Genomic DNA, 5,756 nt, shown 5'->3' on the forward strand with positions numbered 1-5,756 from the left:
CCAGCCCGCGGCGCAGCTTCCCGGGCGGAATCCAAAGGGACGGGCACGGCCGCCCTCGTGTCCCTCCCGTCTCTCCACGGCGAGGGGTCGCGTTACATCTCGGAGCGCCCGCACCTCCCCAGCCCTCTACAGTGGGCACAGGGAAGCCTTATGGAGCTGCTACCAGACAGGAGACACAGCCCCTTCCTGCAACTCTTCTCTCAAGCCGAAGGTCGCATGCCGTGAAATGAGCTCCCCCCAGGAATTCACATTGGGATATTCGTATTTCTTCCTTGAGGATATTCTGTCGCGATGCTGGGAGAGGTTTAAATTTCCCAGCTTGCTGAGAGATAGAAAGACTCTACATGAATCTGCCTTGCAGATGATTGGAGAATGAAACTTGATAATCCATTCATGCAGCATTCAAAGAAAGATGATCCAACGTATCTCAGTGACAGAGGTGGATGAACTGAAACCACCAGGTGAATAATTAGTTTAATTCCCACTTTTACATCACCTAGTTTCCCTGGCACAATCCCCTGCAGGCAAAGGAACGTGCCTGGCTTAATAGGCCCTTACCACCTCCAATTTTGCAATTTTCCAATTACTTAGCATTGAAGAAGATCACAGAATCACCAAGGCTCAAAAAAACCTTTACGATCATCAAGTCCAGCCTATGACCTAGCACCACCACATCAGCTAGACCATGGCACTAAGTGCCACATCCAGCCTTTCCTTGAACACATCCAGGGACAGTGCTTCCACCACATGCCCGGGAAGTCAATTCCAATGTCTAATCACCCTCTCTGTGAGGAAGTACTTCCTAATATCCAACCTAAACCTCTCCTGGAGCAGCTTGAGGCCTTGCCCGCTTGTTGCTAGTTGCCTGGAAAAAAAGCTCAGCCTCCACCTGACTACAACCTCTGTTCAGGTCGTTGAAAAGAGTAATAAGGTCCCCCGTGAGTCTCTGCTTCTCCAGGCTAAACAACCCAGCTCCCTCAGCCAATCCCTATAAGACTTTCCCTCTAGTCCCTTCATCAGCCTTGCTGCTCTCCTCTGGACCTGCTCCAGCACCCCAATATCCTTCTTGAAGTGACGGACCCAAAACTGGACACAGTACTTGAAGTGAGGCCTCACCAGTGCTGAGTACAGGGGGAGAATTACATCCCTACTCCTGCTGGCCACACTATTCCTGATACAAGCCAGGGTGCCACTGATCTTCCGGGCCACTTGGGCACACTGCTGGCTCATGTTCAACCTGTTGTCAACCAGTACTCCCAGGTGCCTCCCTGCTGGGCAGCTCTCCAGCCACTCTTCCCCCAGTCTGTAGTATTGCCTGAGGTTATTGTGACCAAAGTGCAGGACCCTGCACTTGATCTTGTTGAATTTCATGCTATTAGCCTCGGCCCACTGACCCAGCCTGTCCAGGTCCTCCTGCAGCTTCTTCCTACCCTCCCAGATCAACACTCCTCCCCAGTGTGGTGTCATCTGCAAACTTACTGAGGGTGGACTCAATCCCCACATCCAGGTCATCAATAAAGATGTTCAATAGGACTGGGCCCAGTACTGAACCCTGGGGGACAGCTGGACACAGCTCCATTCACCATCACCCTCTGGGCCTGGTCATCCAACCAGTTTTTAACCCAGTGAAGGGTGCACCTGTTGAAGCCATGGATTGCTGGCTTCTCCAGGAGGATGCTGTGGGAGACTGTGCCAAAGGCCTCACTGAAGTCAAGGTAGATCACATCCACAGCCTTCCGCTCATCCACTAGGCGGTTCACCCAGTCATAGAAGATGAGATTGGTCAGGCAGGACCTTCCTTTCCTAAACCCATATTGGCCTGATCCCCTGCTTGTCTTCTACATGCCATTTGATGGTACTCAGGATGGTCTGTTCCATAATCTTGCCAGGCACCAAGGGCAGGCTGACAGGCCTCTAGCTCCCCAGATCCTCCTTCTGGCCCTTCTTGTGGATGGGTGTCACATTGGCCAACCTCCAGTCATCTGGGACCTCCCCCGTCAGCCAGGACTGGTAATAAATGATACCTGGTTCTTGAGGGGAAAATGTTCGGTAACCAGTATCAGCAGTGGCAGATGATGAGGTTGCAGCCACATGAGCAGGGCTGGCTCTGCAGAAGGCACCTAGTGAACATGTGCCCTGCCCATCACACCAACACTATCCCAGCTGGCTCCCTTGGCACTTTGCTGCCCTGCCTGCAGAAAGATCAGCCAGTGCCACAGGATCAGACTAGCTAAGGATTATTTTATGCTCTGGTCCTATTTTAAAATTGCCACAAAAATGTTTAATGCAAATGCTATTCCTTTGTTCTTATTCCTCATCTTTTCCTTGAATTATCAGCTATTACTTGATCACAATAAAAGTTCTCCTGTTCCCTGGGCTGCACTTTGCATTCTCACCATGCCAAGTCCTGCATGCCTTCCCTTCCCAAGCACCATTCAGAGATGTCTTTTCAGCTGATCCATTTTTCAGATACCTCCAGTTTCACAGCAACATGCCAGACCCTTTGGCTCCATCCAGCTGAGTCCCAGTATGACCCAGCAGGGCAACCCAGAAGCCCACAAGAGCTTCCTCTTCTAACAGTCACTTGCCAAAGCCATGGCATAGGAATCACATTTGAGCTGCTACCACAGGTACAGGCTGCTCCTCAGGATGCAGAAGAAAGACCCACCCAGACCCATGCTGCAGAGTGAAGCCCAAAAGGATGGACATGTTTCCTGACATGCAGCACCAACCCTGAAATCCATCACTGGCAACAAGAGCTCCAGCAAAGCATGGAGCTTTGCTGTCATTAAATCCCATTTCCTGGTCAGTGTCAAGTATTGTGTGAAAATTTTATTTTCACTGAAAACTCTGTCACACCCTTAAATCCTCTGAATTTTTTTCTCCACTGTAAAGAACAAAGCTTTAGATAAAAGCATCTGACCAGCCACAGCAAAAATAGAGTAGAAGGCCATGAAAAGGAGCTATCATCTTTTATGCCCAAATAAATTCAATTTTAATGCAACTAAAAGAAAACAGCTTAGGGGAAAGGCTCTTCTTATTCTTCTAATTCAGCAGTATATTAGTTAAAAGGTCATATGATGATGATAGATATTTTTTTTTAAGTTCTAATGTATTTCTTTCCATGAAGTAAACAGTTGACTGAAAAATAACTGAAAATTTCTAATCCAAAAGCTTCAAGAAAGAGTGCTCACCTAACATTAACAGTGTCTCTCAGGAGGAGCATTTCACAGCTTGTGATGATTGGGTGCCATTGAAAGCATGGATCTGAGATGAACAGCTTCAGGGAACACCGTGTTCTCCATCAATATGAAACGCCTCCACATTTGTGTCTTCAAGAGGCACATCTTAATTGTAGAGATACAAACGGGAAAGGAAAATTTATAAAGTGTGGCCATTAGAAATAGTTTAATAAACTCAAGCTTCAAAAGTTTGAAACAAATTTAACTCTAATAGCGGAACCAAAAACATATCAACTGAGACTAATCTGGAACGTTCCTATAAGGAGAGGATCTAATTTCAAATTCAGTCATGCTTGTGTAACAAGATCAAAATGAGAGTGGGAAGTGCGACATAATTATTCAATCTCTTGGCAATTTTAAAACTTTACTTTCAGATAGTCCACCTTATTGCTCAGATGTCAAGTACTTCCCTATGCCTGGGCTGATGTCATCAGTGGTGATGACAACTGCCCCAAACAAACATTTATTTTTCACATTAAAACTGATTTTTTGCAATACTGCCTTAGTGCCCTAAACAATTCTCAGTCACATGCTGAGTGGAGAGAGATGAGGCAAATAAGCTCAGGGATGGCAGTGCTGGGGTGGCTGCAGCCTTTATCCAGGAGCAAAGATGGCAGTCCCATTTCCTTTCAGTTCTTTCCCATCATGCACCAAATGCCAGCAGCAGTCTGGACCCACATCCCATTAAATCTCCGCAGCTGACTATGGTTTGCCAACTCAGTAACATTTTCACTGCTGTGTCCTGCTTACCCCTGGACCTATAGCCATTGTTGCTGGCAAATTCTCTTGCAAGTCCTTGAGGGCTAGTGCTGGCTTTTCATTGCTGTTTGCAAACTATCTAGTCCATTAAGTCTCTTGACTGCTGGGTGGATATTTCAAGCATTATTATAACCAATAATAATTATACAATTATTTTAAAAACACTTTCGGACATTTCCAATGAGGCCCTAAAGCTGTTCAATAGCTGTCTGCCAAAAATGTGTCACAGCAAATGAATACTTTCATGGCAGTCATTTTACACAAAGACGGCTAAACTGTTTTTGTTCAGACTTTCCAAAAATACTTTTGACAAAAGTTCAGACTTGAAAAATGTCATTCCCAAATTGGAAGGAAGTAGAAAGAACTTTAAAAATGAAAAGTTCAAGTAATTTTAGTTACAGTTGCTCCTAGTTGTTCTACCCATCATTCATGTGCCTGTAGCTGACACTCACACTGGCTGCTCTCTAGTCCTAGCCCATTAGTTCCCTGCTGGCCTATCACCCATCCTACAGTGCCTCTATTCATCCATGGCAGTACCCCAGCCACAGGAGCTGCCCCACCATGCCACCAGGATCCCAATGAGGCCATAGCTCTGAGACTGCACCCAGACCTCTCACTCCTCCTGTGTGCTCCCTGGCTGTCTGCATTAGCCTGCAGGTGTTGCAGAGGTGCCCATTTGCCCCAATTTCCCAGGGAAGTGCTAGAGCTTCCCCTGCAATGCTGTGCTCTTGGCATCTCCTCATAAAGCATATGCTTTAGGTAGGCACTCTTCAGTCCTGTGTGTAATTTTTTATTTCTCTCTTGTCCACATCACACCACATCCCTTGCTTTCACATCTGGTCCACTATTTCCTCACTTAGCTGTTTGTCGTCAGCTCTCTCCTGTCCATTCCTAGGTTAAAGTTACCCTCAGCAGGCTTACCAGCACATTGGCAAGAATGCTTTTGCCTGATCTGGTCAGGTGGATCCCATCTCTTCCTAACATCCTTTGATACTCAGAGTCCCCTGGTCATAAAAGCGCTGTTGTCAACACCAGTCATGAAAGCACTCACTGACCACAGGATCCGCCCTTGCACCATCAGATGAGTCTTCATTTTCCAACCTGACAAGCACAGCCCCTGACTGCCCCTCCTTTAGTCACTATACCAGTAGAAGTTAGATTAATCCGTTCACTTACGAATATTTTACAATACAATATAGAACAACTTTCTCTAACAGAGTCTCATACAGTGTTTATAGAGTGTTAATACATACAACAATTAGTAGACTGATAGTAGACAGTCATATTTTCTACTTTGTTACATACCCACTTCCATCACACAAAAGATATCAGGGGTAATGCCATCTAGCTAAAACTGACCAGAAACAAAATCCTTCATTACAGACACCTGGCTATTCAAAACATCTCATCTTTAGCTCCTGACTTTACAATAGGTAAAAGTAAACTGCCAAACCTGACTTTCTTCACAACCCATTGTCTGTCTTAAACTATTGCTTAGGCTTGGTTTCTTTATAAGGTATCTCTTAATAAACTCGTAGCAGGTACAGATACATCAGCACACTTTTCAGCTTTAAATGAGATTAAAGACAGTATGTTATGTGAAAGGGAAGGTGACTCAAAAATCAGTTGGTTTTCCAAAGCTCTAATGCCCACATGCCCCTGGCGTTTCAGAATGCCTTTCACCATTCTCTGCTTTGACAGGGTAGCATTTGTGAACTCCCTCCCAAGCAGCACTGGCATCAAAGCAAAGCTGAT

Source organism: Chaetura pelagica, unplaced genomic scaffold (assembly GCF_000747805.2).
Source record: "Chaetura pelagica isolate M959 unplaced genomic scaffold, ChaPel_1.0 scaffold171, whole genome shotgun sequence".
Classification (NCBI taxonomy): Eukaryota; Metazoa; Chordata; class Aves; order Apodiformes; family Apodidae; genus Chaetura; species Chaetura pelagica.